The 22,771-nt window shown below is 41.3% G+C and overlaps 1 protein-coding gene across 1 annotated transcript in view; it reads right to left on the bottom strand.

Annotated features, from left to right (window-relative positions):
- The window catches only part of FARP1 (FERM, RhoGEF (ARHGEF) and pleckstrin domain protein 1 (chondrocyte-derived)), a 275,711-nt gene extending 256,374 nt beyond the window's left edge, over positions 1-19,337 (bottom strand). Inside the window, 1 exon segment of the mRNA XM_010831560.1 lies at positions 19,231-19,337. The gene's annotated coding sequence lies outside the window, so the exon portion shown is untranslated.
- Positions 19,338-22,771: the final 3,434 nt, after the last annotated feature.

The following is a 22,771-nucleotide window of genomic DNA, read 5'->3' on the forward strand; positions in this document are numbered from 1 at the left end:
TCCTAAAGCTGAACAAATCCAATGAATCATAAATGACAGGGCTTCCCTTCAGGGTGGGAAAAGGAAAGCAATTTCTATTAAACCATTAAAGGATCGACTGTGAAATTCTCTCACCCTTCCAATATTATTTGAGAAATACACTGGGTGCTGTTATCACAGACCGAATGATACAATAAAATACAACCGAGTGTAAACGGTATCAAATTCTGTAAACACTTCCCCTAGAATTAATTATTAGTCAAAACAATGGAAGGTCAAGGGGAAAAAAAAAGAACATAATAAAAAAGTGAAACCCCTTGTGAAAACAAAAAGAATTTAAATGTCAGCTTGGTTAATAAATAAGGTATTTAATTAAACAATGTTGTCCATTAATAAAATTAATGATGATGAATAGCACATTTTTGCTGCAGGGTGTTGTTAGAGAAAAGATTTAGATATCATCCGTCAGACTGCATATCCATCAGGTTCTAATCCTCATTTCTGAACTGTGAGTGTATGATAAAATTAACTTTTCCTGAGTTTTAGACTTGTCATTCACAGAATGTGGAGAAATCAACTAAGCACAGAACAGAACATTTTCATTTAAGCAACACTTATGTAGCCCTTTCTAGAGCAGATACTGTTCTATAAGCCTTGTAAATACCAATTTACTTAATCTTCAAGACCACCATTATGTGGATACTACTAGTGACCCCTTTCACAGATGAGAAAACTGAGACAAAGAGATTAAGTCCATTTTCCCACAGTCACCCAGCTAGCAAAGTCGCAGACATGGGACCAGACAGCGGACAGGCTGGTTTTACCACTTGTCATGAGCCCTCCTGGACAAGATAATCTGTAAATTGTCACCCTCTCTAATACTCAGCGACCTTATGACTTAGTCACCTTAGATGAAATCAATTCTTCCCCAAACTTCTTACCTTTTCCAGCACAGAGATGTCAATCAAGCTAACCACTAGGCTAATCACCCACGTAAGCTGCAAAGGACACCAGTGGAGAAAACTCAACAAATAATCGAAACGCTTACTGAATTATCCCTAGACCTCCAAAGAGTATAGGGTACTTTTCTTCTGTGACAGATTTTATTTTCTTGAGCCCTGAAATCTCTGCAGATGGTACCTGCAGCCATGAAATTAAAAGACGCTTACTCCTTGGAAGGAAAGCTATGACAAACCTAGAAGTGTATTAAAAAGCAGAGACACCTTTTGCCAACAAAGGTCCATCTAGTCAAAGTTACAGTCTTTCTAGTAGTCATGTACAGATGTGACAGCTGGACCATAAAAACAGCTGAGCACCAAAGAACTAATGCTTTTGAACTGCGGAGCTAGAGAAGGCTTGAGAGTCCCTTGGACTGCAACCAGTCAATCCTGAAGGAAATCAACCCTGAACACTCATTGGAAGGACTGATGCTGAAGTTCCAATGCTCTGGCCACCTGATGTGAAGAGCCAACTCATCAGAAAAGACCCTGATGCTGGGAAAGATTGAAGGCAAAAGGAGGGGATGGCAGAGGATGAGGTGGTTAGATGGCATCATCTACTCAATGGACATAAATTGGATCAAACTCCAGGAGATAGTGGATGACAGAGGAGCCTGGCATGCTGAAGTCTGTGGGGTTGCAATGAGTAGGACACAATTTAGCAACTGAACACCAATTTTTTTCTATCTTTTAAAAATTATCGTTGGTTTATAATATTGTATTATTTTCAGGTATACAGCATAGCGATTCAGCACTTATACAGATTATATTCCAAAGTTATTACAAAAAATGCCAATAATCCCCCATGCTGTGTACCATATCCTTGTAACCTGTTTATACATAGAAGACTGTACCTCTTAACCTCTTACCCCTATCTAACCCTAACCCTTTTCCCTCTTCTCACTGGTAACCACTGGTTTGTTCTCTATATCAGTAAATCTGTTTCTGCTTTGTTATATTCACCAGTTTGTTGCATTTTTTTAGATTCCACATATAAGTGACAGCATAAAGTATTTGTCTTTCTCTGTCTGACTTATTTCATATTTCCATATCCTCCAGGTCCATCCAGGTATGTTGTTTCAAATGGCAAACTTTCATTCTTTATTACGGCTGAGTAGTATGTCAATGTGTGTGTGTGTGTGTGTGTGTGAGACACACATTTATCCATTCATCTGTTGATGGCACTTTTATAAATAAATAAACAATGCTGCTATGAACATTAGGGCTTCCCTGGTGGCTTAGAGGGTAAAGAATCCACCTGCAATGCAGGAGACCCGGGTTCGATTCCTGCCTGGAGAATCCCATGAACAGAGAAGCCTGGTGGGCTACAGTACATGGAGTTGCAAAGAATCAGACATGACTGAGCAACTAACACTTTCACTTTCGTGAACACTGGGATGGATGCAACTTTATGGACCAGTGTTTTCATTTTCTTTGGATATGCACCCAGCAGCAGAACTGTTAGGTCATATGGCAATCCTATTTGTAGGTTTTTGAGGAACTTCCATACTGTTTTCCACAGTAGTTGCACTAATTTACATTCCCACCAACAGCAACAGTGTAAAAATGCCCCTTTTTCCTCATCCTCACCAACATTTGTCATTTTGTGTCCTTGATGACAGTCATTCTGAGAGGTGTAAGGTGATATCTCATTGAGGTTTTGATTTGCATTTCTCTGATGATTAATGATATTGAGCATCTTTCCATGTGTCTCTTGGTCATCTGTATATCTTCCTTAGAAAAAATGTCTTTTCAGGTCTTTTGCCCCTTTCTTAATAAGGTTGTTTGGTTTTGGGTTTCCCTTGTGGCTCAGCTGGTAAAGAATCTGCCTGCAACGTGAGTGACCTGGGTTCGATCCCTGGGTTGGGAAGATCCCCTGGAGAAGCAAAAGGTTACCCAGTTCAGTATTCTGGCCTGGAGAATTCCATGGACCATACAGTCCATGGGGTCACAAAGAGTCGGACGTAACTTTTCGGTTCTTTGTTTGGGCTTCCCTTCTGGCTCAGTTGGTAAAGAATCTGCCTGCAAGGCAGGAACCTGGGTTCAATCCCTGGGTTAGGAAGATCCCCTGGAGAAGGGAAAGGTTTCCTACTCTAGTATTCTGACCTGGAGAATTCCATGGACTGTATAGTCCATGGGGTCGCAAAGAGTCGAACATGACTGAGCGACTTCACTTCACTTGGTTTTGATTATTAAATTGTATGAGCTGTCTGCATAACCTCCTATCAATCATACCATTTGAAAATATTTTCTCCCATCTGGTAGGCTGTCTTTTCATTTTGTCAGCGGTTTCCTGTGCTATGCAAAAGATTTTAAGTTAATTAGGTCCTATTTGTTTATTCTTGCTTTTGCTTCTTTTGCTTTAGGAGACAGATCCAAAAAAGACTGTTACGATTAATATCAAAGAGTGCTCTGCCGGTGTTCTCCTCTACGAGTTTTATGGTTTCCGGTCTTACATTTAGGTCCTTAATCCATTTTGAGTTTATTTTTGTGCACAGTGTGAGAAAACGTTCTAATTTCATTTTTTTACAATGTAGTTATCTAGTTTTCCCACGGTGCATTGTCTTTTTATGGTTCTGAATTATGCATTTTTAGCTGTCTTAAATCATTTCTCACTTCTACAAGGGACGATTTTTCGAAATGTCTATACACGTAGTGGAGGAGAGCCTTCATGGAACACCCGTGAATTAGCTGAGTTCTCGGCACTAAAGACACTTGTAGAGGGCAGGCCAAGGCCTTCAGTGTGAAAACTGCCAAGCATCGAGGGGACTCTCCTGGGCAAAGTCAAAGAAAGTCCAAGGCAAATTAAGATAACGGCTCCTCTCCCAATCCAAACCCTCAGTTCCCATGGAGCTCACTGCTCGACTGAAACATATGAAACCAGACCCGATCCATATACCACGCAGGCAGACACGACACTAAAGTGGGGCTGAGGACTGAGCTCCATTGGTCGTCAGCTCAGAGGACACGTCACTTGTGAAACGAGACCTCGAAGCACAGAGCTGTTTCTGTCACTGCTGAGAAACACAAGTTTTCATTCCAACCGTTTTCTCACAAAGCGCTTTCGCCTATTAACATGTGCCATCCATTAAGCACTCATCTGCATGACTTTACTACTCACAATTCTACAGGACTGACTGCTACACTGGGCAGATAGATACCTGCAGAAGGAAGTTTACTGGGAGAGACTGGGAAAGGCTGGAGAACCGAGAAGGGCAAACAAGAGGCCAAGTGAGCTCTTGGCTGAATGCCAGGCCCTGGTCTGAACACTCACTTCTACAAGGGGTCTCCCAGACCCTCCTCATGGCTTAAAAGAAGGGGTCACCAGCTGTTTCCCAAACGGGGTGCCTGGGGCTCACTTACGTAGCAGTCAGAGTCTAGAAGTCATCAACATTCTATTACCTGCCAAAAAGCCAATAATTAAAGAAATATAAGTGTAACCAGAAGACCAGACCACCTGACCTGCCTCCTGAGAAATCTGTATGCAGTTTTCATGCATGGATATCAAAGCTGGACCATAAAGAAGGCTGAGCACTGGAGAATTGATGCTTTTGAACTATGGTGTTGGAGAAGACTCTTGAGAGTTCCTTGGACTGCAAGGAGATCCAACCAGTCCATCCTAAAGGAAATCAGTCCTGAATATTCATTGGAAGGATTGATGCCGAAGCTGAAACTCCAATACTTTGGCCACCTGAAGGGAAGAACTGACTCCTTGGAAAAGATTCTGATGCAGGGAAAGATTAAAGGCGGCAAGAGAAGGGGACAACAGAGGATGAGATGGTTGCATGGCATCACTGACTCAATGGACATGAGTCTGAGTAAGCTCTAGGAGTTGGTAATGGATAGGCAAGCCTGGTGTACTGCAGTCCATGGGATTACAAAGAGCTGGACACGACTGAGCAGCTGAACTGAAGTGTACCCGGTACAACAAATAAGGACAGAAGTAACAATATCTGGACAGCAAGAAATGGCAAATAAAAAGCATACATTTTTAAATATTATAGTCCATTTTTTCAAACAGTTTTTCTGGGTGTGCTCAGTCACGTCTGACTCTGCAACCCCATGGACTGTAGCCCATCAGGCTCCTCTGTCCACGGAATTCTCCAGGCAAGAATACCAGAGTGCGTAGTCATTCTCTTCTCCAGGGGATCTTCCCAACCCAGGGATCAAACCCAGGTCTTCTGCATTGCAGGCAGATTCTTTACCACTGAGCCACTGGGGAATAGCTGTTTTGCTGGAACACAAAAATCCTCCTATAACAAGTTCTATGTATAGAATATATATATTCCTAGATCGTACAGCATAAAATTTGAAAGAGAACAAAGCAACACTCAACACATTATTTGCAAACTCAAATACTGTTTTATGGAAAGACGATGAAAGAAAAAAATTTAAGTTAAGAAGAATATTTCTAACATTGAAAATACAAATATAAGTAAATGATATTCTACCAAAGTCCCACTGAAAGGAAAATGGACTGTTCTATATACCAATATAAGCAAGAAAAATAAAGGCTTTATCTAAAGAATTTTGAAGCTGATGAGATTAAGCAAAAAAATCAAACAACAAAAAGTATATCATCTGTTACAGAAAACACAAAGAGACCAAAAAAAGAAAAATCAGAAAAAAATTATGGAATCTTCCTCTCCCCCAAGTCTACATAAATAAACAAGCCTGGGAAATTTTTCCAAACTTTCAACAGATAAACAATCTTTTCTTTTAAAAACAAAAGGTTATACTCCCAAATTCATTTCACTTGAGCCCAAGCAAAACATTTCAAAAGAAAGTTATATTCAAAAATTATTAAAAAGCCTAAATAAAGGAAAAAAACAAAAGCTACTATAAATAAGTAATACATACTTAAATTGGAAATTCTGAGATGGAATAACTCATGGAAAATTAGCCACCTAATTCATTATTATCAGAAATGACAGTATCAATCCTATAATAACTACTAGATATTAAAAAAGGCATTTGAAAATTGAACTTTTATTCTTTATGAATATTCCTAAATGTATGTAAGCACTGAATAGCAACTGGTAGTAGATATATCAAAGCAGGTTTGGGGGAGAGGTGAGATTAGGAACAATTTTTGTGTTTCTTCTTTTTATTGTTGCTGTTCAATCGGCTAACTCATGTTTGACTCTCTACAACCCCATGGACTGCAGTATACCAGGTTCTTCTGTGTTCCACTACCTCCCAGAGTTTGCCCTGATTCATGTCCGTTGAGTCCGTGATACTATCTAACCATCTCATCCTCTGCTGCCTTCTTCTTCTTTTGCCTTCAATCTTTCCCAGCATCAGGGTCTTTTCTAATGAGTCGGCGCTTCTCAATAGGTGGCCAAAGTACTGGAGCTTCAGCTTCAGCATCAGTCCTTCCAATGAATGTTCAAGGCTGATTTCTTTTAGGACTAACTGCTGTGAACTCTTTGCTGTCCAAGGGACTCTCAAGTCAACATGAAGTGGATCCCCAGCTGAAGCTGTAAGGGATTCAGGCTCTCTCAAGGACAAATGGCAGGAAACCTTTCTCGGTCAACCAGAACAGGCAGATGTGTGTGCCTGCAAGGAATACCTACAAGAGCTACCCGGTCATCCTCCAGAGCAGGTCACAGTTCTAGAAAGGCCCACAGTCAGTACCAGGTAAGAGAGCTGGCCTTCAGAGGGAGGTGACACCTGGGTCAAGTCAGGGGATGCGTGGCTGTCCACCTACCGAGGCCGCCATGGACACTTGACTGTATGGTTGGGTAAAAGGAAATTATAAATGTAAGCTCCAGCTCCACATGCTAAGGAATCTGTGTGTGTGTGTTAGTTATTCAGTTGTGTCTGACTCTTTGTGACCCCATGGACTGTAGCCCACCAGGCTCCTCCATCCATGGGATTCTCCAGGCAAGAACACTGGAGTGGGTGGCCAGTTCCTTCTCCAGGGGATCTTCCCGATCCAGGGACGGAACTCAGATCTCCCACGTTGCAGGCAGATTCTTTACTATCTGAGCCACCAGGGAAAACACCGACTTAGTGGCTTAAAGTTGTTATTATTTTAAAACAGAAAGGTGAACTTAAACATATGTATCATTCCAATGGTGCTTTATCTGGAATTCAGACATTTAAAACTTAGTGTTGGGGCATTCTGACAAAGAGCAGAAAGTATATGATCTCTCCTCTTAAACCCAATTCTGGGACCTTCTCAGCTTCCAGTGCCCATTGCTGTTTTGCCTAAATAAGGCACAGGGAAGGCCATGGATGTTACGTATAGCATATATTTCTTGTGTAACCCAGCTGCCTCTAAGTGGGCATCGTACAAGGGGCAACTGTGTGGGACTCCACTTCTGCTCATCAGCAAGGATTTATCCATATGCCCCCCCACCCAGAGAGCAGCATATTGACCATGCTTTACAAAAAAAGGACAAGTTTCAAAATTGAAAGCCCTTCAGTTCTCTATTTATTAGGACCATTTATACAAGATTATAAGCATTCCAACAGTGACTATTTCATTTCTATTCATGTTTTAGGTTGTGATGAATAATTATACTGATCAATGCTGAAAATCAATGGCATTGAACGAGCAGTTTACAAAAGACACAGGTAAATGGAGAGAGAACCCTGTTAGTGTTGAGAAGGAACCAATATGGTAGCTAGGACAATTTTCTTGAAATGAATATAAAGATTTTTCTGCAATATAAAAATCCATGCAGAATATTTATAGAGCATGACAAAGCCATAGAGAATTCATCCAGAAAATAAACAGGCAGTGAAAGCAAAGGAAATATTCATTTTATGTCATTGTAGAACTTAAAATGCACTGCTAAAGATAACTGTCAAGATGGATCGTTATAAGCTGAGAGGAATTGGAAAGGGAAGCAATGATCACTAGAAGCTAAAATGGCTTCATTAAGAACAAATCAGGCCACAATCACCGCCTCTCTGTCTTTGACAGATTTCTGCTCTCAAAGATCAGGAGACTGTGAGAGTGGTAACCTAACTGGAATTTCGGCTAGGCATTTGGAAGAAATGCTTAGGACGTGATTGTGCAATAAATGGAATTAAGAGGAGGGTGACAGTAAAGTTATCGTTACGTTCATCTGCTACTGAACACTGTGCCCAAAGAGTTCTGAATAATTGAAGAACATCTCCCTAGGCGCTGAGTCCCAGAAAAAGGCCCCGCCCTTGCAACTTAACAGCTATCCTTTATTAATTGCTCCAGTGAAGGTTTTAACGGCATGCAAATCGTATTTATGGATGACAAAGCATTAACAAAGAGAAACGCCAGGAGGAAATTTAATAAGAACCTACTAAACGGCCCACATTACATCTTTTTATAGCACATGATATTACTACTCCGCCGGATCGCTCTGAATAAAGAAGTCAGCTGACTGCTTCTACTTGAGCACACATCTTCTCTGAAAGGAAATGGATAAATGCAAGAAGAGCCAGGTTTTCTATTGGCTTGGCTACCGCAATTATCAGAAGCTCAGGGTTTCTATGGGGTCGCGCAGAGGTGGACATGACTAAAGTGACTTAGCAGCAGCAGCAGGGTTTCAGCATGGCATCTTCCTGGGAAAGACTCCTGAGCCCCGATCAATCTATTGATTGATCTATCCATCTATGTACAATTTGCTGCATAGGCAACAGACTGGAGAAACACAGACATCTCATAAAATCTGCTCTGCTTGATAAAATGTCCACTGAAGCCCCACTGAGGGACAGAGCCCTTTCTTTTTATTTACATGGGCTAAATTCTCTACATTCATCATTTTTCTCGTCAGTCTAAAACATCTGCCTGTAAACCATGGTTCTTCTTAAAATGTCAAAAGAAAAACTGGGGGAGATTTTTTTTTTGAAAGTAGACATCAGTTCAGTTCAGTGATGTCCAACTCTTTGCAACCCCATGGACTGCAGCATGCCAGGCTTCTCTGTCTATCACCAACTCTCGGAGTGTGCTCAGTAACAATAAGTATAACTTATTATTATAATATTAAGTATAACTCAAAGTTACCTTGCTGGTGTTGCTGGAAATGTGCCATAACACTTCTAGAAACTAATATGTCCCAATACCGTAAATACCATGGAGTGTCTATAATTTGTCACTTATAAGAATTTATCTTTGGGAAAACATCCAAAGGAATGAAAAGGCTACAAATACAAATGTGTTCTTTGTAGTCTTGCTTACATAAATGTCAACTCAAAATACCCCAAGAATGACTAACCAAACTATGGTTATATCTATGGCCTGGAACAGTAAACACTCACAAATTATAAACATGAAGACAGTGCAGTATAGAAAAATCAGCTGGGAAAAAAAAAAAAAGAAAAATCAGCTGGTTATATTAAAGCTAAAAAAAGAAGGTAAAATCACTTTTGTACAATGATTATAGACACCATCGGCAGGGTGTGGGTGTTGGATGCAAGGAATTTCTCCTTTGACAAGTTGGCTTTATTGCTACATTGTAGGAGTGGGAATAAAGAAATACTAAAAATAAAATAAGACTTCCCTATAGGTCAAATGGTAACGAATCTGCCTGTGATGCTGGAGACCAGGGTTCAATCCCTGGGTTGGGAAGTTCTGGAGAAGGGAATGGCAATCCACTCCAGTATTCTTGCTTGGAGAATTCCATGGACAGAGAAGCCTGGCGGGCTACAGTCCATGGGGTTGCAAAGAGTCAGACACAACTGAGCAACGCACACACAAGTAAAATAAAGGAGGAGAATCTTCTACAATGCCTTTGTAACTGGGATTACATTCATCTCGGTAGTCTAGAGATTATAAACAGGTTGTATTCCATATATTTTCTCCCATAATGATGAATACTTGGAACCCCAAAACCATTTTTCACTGTTACATGGTGGAAGGGTTCTTAAACCAACCCTGAAAGGCCATTTCAGAACAATAAAGCTCAGCTACAGTCCAGACAGTTTCATTTCTATTGAGAAGTACATCCTATAGCCCAAAGCCACTGCTCACTTGACCTGTTTCAGACGACTCCACTAGGGGTGGGGGGCAAGGGGGAGACCATCCGAGCAGCGTCTTAGATGTTGAGAACACTCTTAGATTCCCAGGCGTCAGTAGGGTCAGGGTTCTGCAGGTCGGAGCTCTCTCAAGCACGAAGAACTAGGAACCACTGTGGGGTACCCAGCAGGGCATCAGCAGCGGAGGGAACGTGACAACAGAAACAGGACTGGGGGGTCCCCTCATGCCTCCAGCAGAGTGGGGCAGGGGAGGAAAGGTCCTGCCGCGTTGGCTGTGTCCGCTCTTCAGGAGGGTTAGGGCACTGATGGGTGACAGAGACAGGAGCTGGTCTAGGGGAAGTGGTAGGAGGCCAGCGTTTGCATATTTAGAGTATTTGTAATTGGCATTCTGGAGTCAAGGATACCTATGTAACAGGTAGCATGAAAAAAAAACCAGAAAGAAAAGAAGCTAAATGCTACAGACTGAATTATGTCTCCACAATATTCATTTGCTGAAGCTCTAACCCCCAATGTAACTACATTTGGATATATGGCTTCTGTTGTTGTTTAGTCCTTAAGTCATGCCCAACTCTTGTGACCCTTTGAACTGTAGCCCACCAGGCTCCTCTGTCCATGGGATTTCCCAGGTAAGAATACTGGAGTGGGTTGCCATTTCCTCCTCCTCCAGGGGATCTTCCCAACCCTGGGATGGAACCCACATCTCCTGCGTTGCAGGCAGATTCTTTACCACTGAGCCACCTGGGAAGCATATGGCTTTTAGGAGGTAATTAAAGCTGAATGAAGTCATAAGGTGGGGTCCTAATCCCACAGGCTGGATGGCCTTTTAAGAAGAGAGGGATCTCACCTCCCATGTACACCTACCAAGGAAGACCATGTAAGCACGTGTGAGAAGGTGGCTGCTACCGGGAGGAGAGCTCATACCAGGAATTAAATTAGCCAGCACCTTGATCCTGGACTTCCCAGCTTCTAGAACTGTGAAAAATATATTTCTACTTTTATGTCATCTAGTCTAGGGTTTGCTGTTTTGGCAGACTGAGCTAAGACACTACAGTTTATAGATTTACTTGAAATATCATGACTACTATTATTAATATTTATCAATTTATCTGGGTGGGAAGAAAATGAACTCTACAAATTACCTACCCATCAACCTCGATTTTGGTTCTAATAAGTTTGAGAGAGAAAAAAAAAGATACAAAAGGAACACAGAGTTAAAAACTTTGAGATCTTCTTCAAACACTGATCTATAATGAAAGGATCTGGAGAAAGAATAGCCTAAAAAGCAAGGAACTTTCTCAGAGTATTATGATTTATTAAGATGGTACAGAGGTGCAACAGAGGAAAAGGGTTCACCTAAAAGGTTTTGTGCAGTAATTGTTCATGTATCAATGCAAAATATCCTCGAAGAAAAGAGACCATTGTAAAATACTTTTAAAAGAAAATAACAAAGGACTGGAGATTGCTTTAATCCCGTGACCGCTGCAGACATTGAGGCATTGCTAAGCAACATTTCTTCAGCAGCTCAGCTCAAAAAGAGAAAAGCTAAGAAAGGCTATTACAGACAGGGTCAAGATAACCAAAGGGACAGGGGCAGAAGGGGAATGACAGTGGCAACAGGCAAAAGACAGAAGACAGCAAATCTCAGCCACGAAATACAGACATTCTGGTAAAAGGCGAAAGAAAAAAGAAAAGCTATTACATAATGTGAAGATGGAGAACTTACATGATAAAAAAATAAGTTTTCCAACAAGAATCACCCAGAAGGTTTCTGTTCACAGAAATCACAAACCTCGGCTGTTGCTCTTGAAACTGGGATAATACACTAGGTACACTTGAAATCTTTTCTGGGGAGCTGAATACAAAAATTCAAAATACATTTATTAGTGACATCTTTCTACATTCCATGTATATGCGTCAATGTATAGTATTTGTTTTGCTCTTTCTGACTTACTTCACTCTGTATAATAGGCCCTTACATTACCATATGTAAAATTAGATAGCCAGTGGAAATTTGCTGTATGACACAGGGACCTCAAATTCGGTGCTCTGTGACAACGGAGAGGAGGAGGGTGGGGTAGGTTGTAGAAGGGAGGTTCAAGGAGAGGGGAACATATGTATACCCATGGCTGATTCATGTTACTGCATGGCAGAAACCAGCACAACACTGTAAAGCAATTATCCTCCAATCAAAAATAAATTTTAAAATATACATATTTATTACATTAGACCTTAAGTAGATTTTAAGTTAAAAATTCACTATGCCCAACTTGAAATGTCTTTGCAATATGCATGGCAATAAGTAAATATTCTCTCTATTGAGAATATATTTAATTTTAATATTACATCTGGTTAGTGAGGGAATTTCTATTTCTATGATTTACATAATCTGGCTAACTAATGTATCATTAATTCAAATCTTTGTCAGTACTGCTCATTATAATACCAAATGTCTTACCAGAATCTGTAATTATTCCCAGATAATTAAAAGCTCTTACTGTCTACCTGCGACAATGACCAAATTGTGGCAAAAAAAAAAAAGGGACAGGCATCCTCTGTGAACGTGTCTAAAGCAACCAATGATATTCTGGGTAGACACTGAACAAGTACTTAACAGTGCATTATACTTCCCTGGCAGTCCAGTGGTTAAGAGTTTGCCTTGCAATGCAGGGGACACGTGTTCCATCCCTGGTCAGGGAATTAAGATCCCACAGGCCGTGAGGCAACTGAGCGCGTGCGCTTGGGAGCCCGTGTGCCGCAACTAGAGAGTCTGTGCACAGCAACGAAAGACCTCACGTGACACAGTGAAAAGCCTGCTGTCACAACGAAGACCGACGCAGCCGAATAAATAAATAAATGCAAATAAACATTGTTTTAAAAAGAACTGTATGAAAAACAAAGTCTTTAATATAGTTTAAATGCTATTATTTTTTCATGATCACAAAAGAAAAAAAAATACTCATTTCTGACCATCACAACCTTAAGAAGCCTGCCCCAGCTGCCCAATCTATTGGGTTGGCCAAAATGTTCATTCTGGATTTTCGTAACATGGTACGGAAAAATCCGAATGAATGTTTTGGCCAACGCAATACGTAAAACCCTTCAGAGGGCATGAGTTCATGCACCTGACCATCCTGTCACCTAAATCTTGTTTGCAGTCAGTGAGGACATCACCACCAGCCAGCACCCATCAGGCTATCGAGTCCTGCTCTCTTCTGGGGAAGACAACAGGAAGTGGTCATGCATCACACAACAGGTAGAAGAGGAAGTGCTCTCTCTACCACCCTGGGGAAAGGGATGCTGGGAAGCCGATGGAAGTCTGACACCCACCATGCTGGCAAACCTCCATGGGCCATATCCATTTGCAGTCCACCTAGAGTTGCAAACCTGGAAATGTCCTGTTGAAGTAGTTCAGTCACTGAGTCGCGTCCGACTCTTTGCGACCCCATTGATTGCAGTATGCCAGACTCCCCTGTCCTGTCCTCCCACATCTCCTGGGGTTTACTCAAATTCATGTCCATTGAGTCAGTGATGCTAGCTAACCATCTCATCCTCTGCCACCCCCTTCTCCATTTGCCTTCAATCTTTCCTAGCATCAGAGTCTTTCCCAGTGAGTCGGCTCTTTGCATCAGGTGGCCAAATGCTTCAGCCTCAGCATCAGTCCTTCCAATGAATATTCAGTCAGGGTTGATTTCCTTTAGGATTGAAGTAGGGTTGGTTTCCTGATGAAGTGTTAGTGGCTCAGTCATGTCAGACTCTTTGGGATCCTATGGAGTGTAGCCTGCCAGATTACTCTGCCCATGGGATTTCATAGACCAGAATACTGGAGGGGGTAACCATTCCTCCCTTCTCCAGGAGATGTTCCCCATCCAGGGATCAAACCTGAGTCTCCTGCACTGTAGGCAGATTCTCTCCTGTTTGAGCCGCCAAAGAAACCCCCAATGTTGAAGAAGCCAATGCTTTTCCCTAACCACACACAAGGTTAATGTCAACTAAAGTTGAACCCACTTGTACCTTGGAAAGCCAGGACAAGCACTCCTATCTGACACTACAAACAGTTCTGAAGGAAGACTGCTTAGAAACTCATCTCTAGGAAGTAGTTGCAGCGGGAGGAGGGGGGTGTGCAGCAGTGCGGTGAGGTGGTCTTCAAAGGGCCAGTTCAGCCTTCACTGCCCTCAAGTTCACAGTCAGGGCTGCAACAAACGCTCAAGTAAACTTGGCCAGTTCAGGCATAGTCAAGGCATTAGGGCGTCACCATAAGCCTTTCACATCTCATGCCCTCACCTTGGTATCTTGGAACTCCTTTCATTCAACAAGTCTTTATTGGGTCTTCTTTCTTGCAAGAACTGTTCTAGACATTCAGGAATGAAATAAGGTCCCTGCCCTCAGGGGTCCTGCCAAAATGTGAAAGTCTAACCAGAAGAGTCCACAGGCCATGAAGGATGACCAATGGCCAAGTTCAAGCTTGTAATACCACCAACTCACGTTCACTAGAACACACACTACGCTCATTGGAAAGAACTTCAGAGCTTGAGGTATTTGTTTTCATGGCTCAAAAGACCACATCTGAACACTTACCCCCTCAAGTTTTGTATTTTATTTTTCTCAAGTCACAGCTAACTGTCTTAATGATTGGATGAGCTCCCTAAAGAATATTCAACACATGTATTGTATGCTATATTAAACAGCAGGATTTAAATAAAGGTAAAAAAATCGATGGACAAAACTTGACCCAAACTCTGGTCATGGAAATTAATTACATCAATAAGAGGAAAATGGGAATAAGAGAACTAACTTTCCATTTCTCCATCAAACCTCTCCATGAGATTATTTCAACAGTCAAATGGCTTTTGCAAATATAATCTCCAGCTCCATGTGGTATCCATCCAACTGCCCAGATTAAAATATTTTTGACTCAACTTCCTAATTATTTCCCTGGATTTTTACTACGATCTATGCTCTTCAGGTTAATTTTGCCTATGATATCTGCCTAGTGACAATATTACAGAACACTCCCACCAGTGCATGGCCGTTTCTAATCCTGTGTTCAATCATGTCTCTCTGGTAGCCTGAAATTGGCCACGGTGGACATACATACACCACAGGAATCAGTGAATGCTCTGAACCAGAGTGCTGTTCTTGTTTTTGCTTTTCAAGACAGCTGATCATTAAATAGTTCTTCCCCATCCAAAGCACCTCATCAAAAAATTATGTACCTTAAAAATTAGTCATAAATTGAAAGATCACCAACTATTAGCCAAAAACATAAAATGAATTTTACTTGAATCCACAAAAGCAGAGGAGGCTCAATAACTGAAACAATCTTTGAGAAAGATGAGTTTCTCAAAAATTCGGAGGTCTTATTAGTACTGAGATATTCTAAAGGCCCCAGAGCCTTCCTACCCACAGCCATCACAGGGAAGAGCAGCCTGATCTTTACAAATCTAGGAAATAACATTTTGGTATCTTTTTTCCTTCAAATATTTTTTAATGCACCAGTCCATACTTTTCTAAGAAGCAAAAACAGGATCACACCACACACCCTGTTTTATAAACTGCTTTTAAATGTAAATCTAGTGTGAATAATTTTCCATTGATCAAATAGTCTCCCATACCCTTATTATAGCCTGAACCTTTAAAATGACATGTTAAAAGATTTTTTAAAAGGGAAGGAAGGGGCTTCCTTGGTGGCTCAGTGGTAAAGAATCTGCCTGCCAATGCAGGAGACACAGGTTAGACTCCTGGTCCGGGAAGATCCCACATGCCACAGAGCACCTAAGCTATGTACCACAATTACTGAGCTTGTGCTCTAGAGCCCGAGAACCGCAACTACTGAGCCCGTGTGCCGCAACTAGGGAAGCCACTGCAGTGAGAAGCCAGGGCACCACTCTAGAGAGAAGCCCACATTCACCACAACTAGAGAAAGCACTCACAGCAGTGAAGACCCAGCACAGCCAAAAATAAATAATAATAAAAAACCCTGCAGGAAGATCCTTTTCAGGGTATAAGAAATAAGAGAATGGGAAAAGGGCAGTGGATGAAACGCACACGAGCAGATGTTTCGTTGTCCTTCCCACCCCAGCCTTCCGACCTTTAACATCTCCTACACATCAGCCCTGTTAGCAAATAGCTCAGCCTCATTCAAATATGAGTACACAGGGAGCAGGAATGCAAGCAGGAGACAGATAATAATAAGCACACGTAAAAACAATTACCAGGAGCAGGGCTACATTAGGAAAACACAGGACCCCTTTGTTCAGGAATTATTGGGAATTTCAAGACAGCGATGGTGGCGTGTGATCTAAGCGTAGGGCCCTGAGCAAATGTACGGATCACGTGCCCAGGAAGCTGGCCACAGAAATCAACAAAGGTAACAGACTCAGAGGTCAGGGGAAAAAACAGTTCTCCCTTGTCTCCAAACTACTCAAGGTAAAACTGCCTCTCTAAAAAATAAAGAGGCTCAGAGACGAGGTAAGAATTGGTTATCATTTATCTAAGAGATTTTAAATGGACTGATAAGGCTGAAGAGATGGAGTTTTGGTGCTAGTGGTAAAGAATTCACCCACCAGTGCAGGATAATCTAAGAGATGTGAGTACAATCCCTGGGTCAGGAAGCTCCCCTAGAGATGGAAATGGCAACCCACGCCAGTATTCTTGTCTGGAGAATCCCATGGACAAGAGGAACCTGGCCACCTGTGGTCACAGGGTCACAGAAAGTCAGACATGACTAAAGTGACTTAGCAATCTAAGAGATTTTAAATGGCCTGATAAAGCTGAAGAAATGGAGTCTATTAATTTATTTTTACATGAAACAAAGATGAATATTTTTTAATGATAAAAAGTACAATTCACAAAGAAGATACACATCATAAATCATTAGACACCTAAAAGCAAAGAAACAGATACATAAAGCAAAAATCAGAAAAAAATATAAGGGAAAAGATATATATATAAAATATCATAGTGAGACATCTTAACATTTCTTCTAAAGAATGGAGTTTAAAAGAAAATTATAGGGGACTTCTCTGGTGACCCAGTGGTTAAGAATTCGCCTTCCAATGCAGGGGACAAGGGTTCAATCCCTGGTCAGAGAACTAAGATCCCACATGGTGCAGGGCAACCGAGCCTGCACAGCACAGAGAGCCCGAGCTCTAACTAGAGAAGCATGCGTGCTGCAACGAAGACCAAACACAGCCAGAATGAAAAATGAAAAGATTCTAGAATGAAGCCACATAGCTGCACCAATAAAACAGACAGTAAGCCCCTGAAAACACAAAGACACACGGGAAGCAAACCTGAGGAAATGACTCGAAGTAGGAAGAAACAATCATTGCATAAATGACTGCAAAAACAGACAGGGATGTGGAAGACAAGGGTACACAACACAACAACTACAGGTCTTGAAAAGTGAAGACAATCCAAAATACGTACAAGGTGTTAAAAGGTCTAACCATGAAAAACTTTCTGATAAGAAGACTGACCTGGGACTTCCCTAGCGGCCTAGTGGATAAGAATCTGCCTGCCAATGCAGGGGACACGGGTTCGATCCCTGGTCCAGGAAGATCCCATATGCCTCGGAGTAACTAGGCCCGTGTGTCACAACTACTGAGCCCCTGCCCTAGAAATTGTGCTCCTCAACAAAAGAAGCCACTCCAGTGAGAAGCCCCCACACCGCAAGGAACAGTAGCCCCCGCTAGCTGCAACTACAGGAAGCCTGCATACATAGCAAGGAAGACACAGCACAGCCAAAAATAAATAAATTAATTTTAAAAATTTAGAAAAAAAATAAAAGAAGACAGACCTGACGCTGCAGATACTGTGGTACAGGAAGTCCCAGGAAAGTGACATGAAATTGCCAATGCTCAGAGAGGCTTAAATTCCAAAAGAAATGAGAACCCAATGGGCATGTCCAATGGAAAAAACTAGTCAGTCATGGGCAAGAGAGAAAAACATTAACCTGGCCTCAGCCTTCCCCTCCACAAATACCCAATGCTAAAAAAGAAGGGAGAGTAATGTTTGCAATTCCAAGGTCAAGAAAGGGTGACCTCAGAACTCAACCCTCAAACTGTCTTTCACATATTACGGGAGGAACCAGCCATTCTGAAGCAGTTCTGAGCACAGTATCCATGAGGACTTCAACCTGATGATGAAATGCAGCCAAACTAGAATGAATCACAAAGTTTTTTTAAAATCTCAAGAATGGCAAAATCACAGGTGGGAGACTGGTGATAAGGCCTGAATCTGTGGGAAAAACGGACTAAGGGAAAAGAGCTATGGAAAGTGTGGTTTTAGAGCAGAAAACAAATGCTACAATATTTTCCATTTTAAAATTCATAACTGATAAAAAAAAAATGGAACTGGGGAGAGGGGGGACATAAGATCAGTGCTAATATTTTACTTTCAGAAGAGGAGTCAACATGTCTCCATTTGCAATAAATAGTTTATAAGAAATTGTTCTAATCCCAACATCTTTTCTTATAAATATAGTTTCTTAAAGATACCTCTAATCTCTGTCTTGGTGAGGAAGTCAGCAACTCTTTCAGTCTTGCTTAAATTTCCTTTCCTTTGTTTTAAGGTCAGTTTTATTTTACACCTTTATGTAAATAACACGTATGATAAGATTCCAGCCATCCTTCTCATTTGGCCGGTAACACCTTCCAGATAGAATTTACAAAATGTCAATACAATTTCTAAATAGTGAAACTTGGGGTACTTTTTTTTAATATATTTGTCCTTTGTACTATTTTGTATTATTTGACCTTCTGTAACAAGAAAGTTGGAAGGACTGATGCTGAAGCTGAAGCTCCAGTATTTTGGTCATCTGATGCGAACAGCCAACTCACTGGAAAAGTCCCTGATGCCGGGAAAGACTGAAGGCAAAAGGAGAAGAGGGCGTCAGAAGATGAGACAGCTGGATGGCCCATCGATGCAATGGACGTGCACCTGGACAAACTTCAGGAGATGGTGAGGGACAGGGAGGCCTGGGGTCCTACAGTCCGTGGGGTTGCAAAGAGTCAGACACGACTGGGCGAAGGAACAAAACTACATACCACTGCCCTACAACGAGTTAATTTTCAACAGCAAAGGATATCTTATCATTACTACCTAAAAGAGTAAGTTTATTGGTCTTGATCTTCTCCATGCCTGCCAGGCAGGCAAAAACCTAAATGTTAGTCTCTCCATTTCTTATTGTTCCTAAGATCTCCCTTTCATAGGTGAAAAAACTGAAACCCAGAGAAGTTAAGTAATCCGTCCAAGAGCACCCAGCCAGGAAGTGACCTTAGATCCCTACCTTCACAGCAGGTGGGCTGGCAGAATTCCTGGAGTTAACTTTGTTTCATTCAGTAGGAGTGTCTGTGCCTACAGCAGCAGGGAGAAGTCTGATCTACAATGAAAAGGATACACTCATTCCTGTCTGGTGGTTGCAGAAACTGACACAGCTCTTAGAAAACAAACCAGAAAGAAGTATTCAAGAGTCCTTAAAATGCTTATATATTTTAACACAGTAATTCTATTTTCAGGAATCTAATGGAAGAAAACAATCATATGGAAAAAATATATAAATAAAAACACTAAATGAAGCATCACTTCTATCAAAAATGAGCAATACAATGTCTAACAACAGAGGACTGGTACAATAAAGCATAGTAGAATCATACAGGTGATCACTATGCAGGCATCAACATGCATATTACAAAAGAATACTAAGTGTCTCCGCAAGTAAAGAGAGCCCTTGAGCATTCCTGGTTAAACAATACAGATTATATTCAGGCACTCATGTCTATTTCCTCGCTAATCAACCCCGCCCCCCTACCACTTCAATGGTGGTAATCAAATTAAAAAGGTGAGGTCCCACAAAAGGAGTCAGAAGAAACAGACAGAAGGGAACAAGAAGATTTAAGCAGAAACATTTTAAAAGAAAGTGAACTCAAGAATGTTAACTGACGTAGAAGAAAGTTGAATCTATGCCTGAAAAGGAAGATGACAAGAAGCAGCTCACCAAATTCTAAGATAAACCCTGAAAAGCTCAGGATCTGTAGGCATCAGACACCATGAAACCAGAAGGGGTGAACACAGGAGTTCCGGCTGAAATTTAGAATATCTCCCACCCCCGGCAGAGGCAGGGCATTTCCCACCTGTGGAGACTGAACCTGGAGGTCCCCAAGGAAAAAAAAAAAAACAGGTTCCAATCCATCAGCGTACAAGCCCTATCAACATCTTCAGTTTTCTGCCAGCTCCTGTTGAAGTGTTTCACTCTTACATATAAACAGCCTGAGGCTACCAGATATTTTAGGAAAACTTCCAACATGAAAAATGGGAACAAATCAAACAAAGAAAGATCTAGAGTTACCACCCTAAAAGAAAACTGACAAATGATCAACAGGTCTTTACATTGAAAGCTCATTCACTGGAAGCTCATTCATCTCATTGGCTCTAATCAGAGAGGCTCTGGTACCCAGAGAGAGAAACCCACACACAGCATCTTCACACATCCCACACTGGAGGTGTCGCGGGAGACTCTGCAAGTGAGTTTCAGCTCATCTTTCAAACTAGCTGGTAAAGTGATAAACCTAAATCTGAAAAAAGAAGTCAAGAAATTATATAACTACTTTATGATTACATCCGGTGAATGATTAAGAATTATAATCACACAAAATCATATAAACAAATTATTTTAAAATGTGTAAGATAAACATGAGAAAAATAAAGAGTTAAAATATTTGAATCCGATCACCTCTAGGTATTAGAAATTAGTTTGTATCTTACTTTTTCTTTGTATTTCTTTGCATGTGTGTTTTTTATTTTCTGTCCTGAGCACATATTACTTTTAAATCTTTTAAAAGTGTGTGTTTCAGAATAACCTATTGCAAGGACTTCCACAGGAAACTATCAGAATGTGTTGAAAAAGGAGCACTAGGTGAGGGAGCTGAAAGGCAAATGAAGAAGAGCCTTGCAAGAAATTCATCTGAGAGTGAGAAATAGGTCAGAGGGGAAGGTCTGGGAAAGAAACTTTGCTGTTCACTATTTTTTTAAATGAGAAAGACCAGTCTGTTTACAAAGTAGGAGGAGAAGCCAGCTGAAAAATCTGCCTCTTCTGGGGAGATTTCCATCTCTAACTTAAGATGGCAACTTATTCCTCTCCCAAGGTAAACACAACCATGCCAACTGAGTTATTTACAGGGACTCTGTGGGGAAGTATATAAATTTTCAGAGAAACTAACTCATATCTCAACTTTGGCTGTGAATTCCTTGAAGATGGAAACCATGTCTTACTCTTCCTGTTTTTGAATGGCCCACAAAGCAGGTCCCTCAGTAAAGACTGGTTGATTAGCAAAAATTAACTACATTCAACTGCCCAGCCATCTGCTACTCAAACACTTGCTACAGAAATCTTCAGCAACACCCTCAGCCTGACTTTAACCACACCCACTCACTCATCCACCGACCCAGGTTCCAATCAGAGGTAGATCAGTGGCCACCCTGGTTTCAAATCACAGCTCGACAGATTACCGGCTGTGTGACTCTGGGAATGTTGCTTGACCTCTCTGTGTCTCAGTTTCCTCCTGGGCGATAATATCTACCCTTCAATACTGGTTTGAGAAAACAAATTAACATTGTAGCGTGCTTAGAAGCATGCCTGACATATAGCAAGCACTCTAAAAGTGTCGGTTATTATTATTCAAGGAGGGAAAGTGACGATCAGACAGGAGACAAAGCAGACAGTTCAAGTGCTCTATAAAAGTGGGTCATTTTGCAGAGCATTCTCTGAGAATTGTCTTTGCCAAAGTTAACAGCACAATGCTTCTGCACAATGACTCACCAGTCCGCTCCTCCCCTCATCCCTCAGTTTCTGTCAGTTCTGTCAAAGGGTTATTTTATTCACTTTCAAGCCTTCCAAAAACATTTGGAATCTGCACAAAAGAAGAAATAGGAAACTTTCAGGCAGCGATAAGCAGAAATTCTAAGCTGCTGCTCCAGGATCTCCCTGCAACTCTGACCAGAGTTCCTGCCACACACTTCACATGTGTTTGAGAATTTCTGAAGCGTGCTAGACTCAGCTATACAACCTGGAACTTTCTCAGGTGCTTCAAGCCATCAACCTTTGAGAACATTCCAGATAAACACTAATATATGGACATATTTATACATACAAATATGTATTTTAAAGATATATTCCTCTACTTTAAAATACTGGAATGTCTCATCAGTGATTCATTTGCAAAATTAGAGCAGAAAGGCCATCTCCGCAAACCGTTGCTATATTTGATACTTTGGTTGATTGATACTTTGGTTGACCTGTTTAAGACTGGTAAACAAAAGGTGACCATATTTCGGTCAATTTCCTTGTCTCTACTCTGTGTATTTTTAAGGTCTGAAACAAACATTCTGTAATTGGAAAGAAGCAAGCCTGGTCTTGAGTCCTGGATGCACCGGTCCGCAGGTGGCTGAGTCTTTCCCAACACCAAACTCCAAGATCAGGGCTGTGGCGAATCCCTAGCTTCTGGTTCAACAACTGCAACAGGACAGGCACCATCTTTGTCACAGCAAGTGGGGGAGGGTGCAGGGGCTGGGGTCACGACCCATTATTCTCTCTGGATTGGAGGGGGCGACCCCCTTCACTAAAAGGGACATTTAAATTAAGGTGGACATTTAATTTACCAGTACATGGGGTTTTTAAAGCCCACCACATCACACCCTAATCCCTTGGTCCAAAAAGCAGATCTGCCAGGATACAGAAACTCTACTTTAAAAAAAAATTTTTTTTATTCTTTTTTTTTAAATTATGAAAGTATGGTAACACATTTACAGGCGACTTGGAAAATACAGAATAA

Source organism: Bison bison, unplaced genomic scaffold (assembly GCF_000754665.1).
Source record: "Bison bison bison isolate TAMUID 2011002044 unplaced genomic scaffold, Bison_UMD1.0 scf7180017864527, whole genome shotgun sequence".
Taxonomy (NCBI): domain Eukaryota; kingdom Metazoa; phylum Chordata; class Mammalia; order Artiodactyla; family Bovidae; genus Bison; species Bison bison.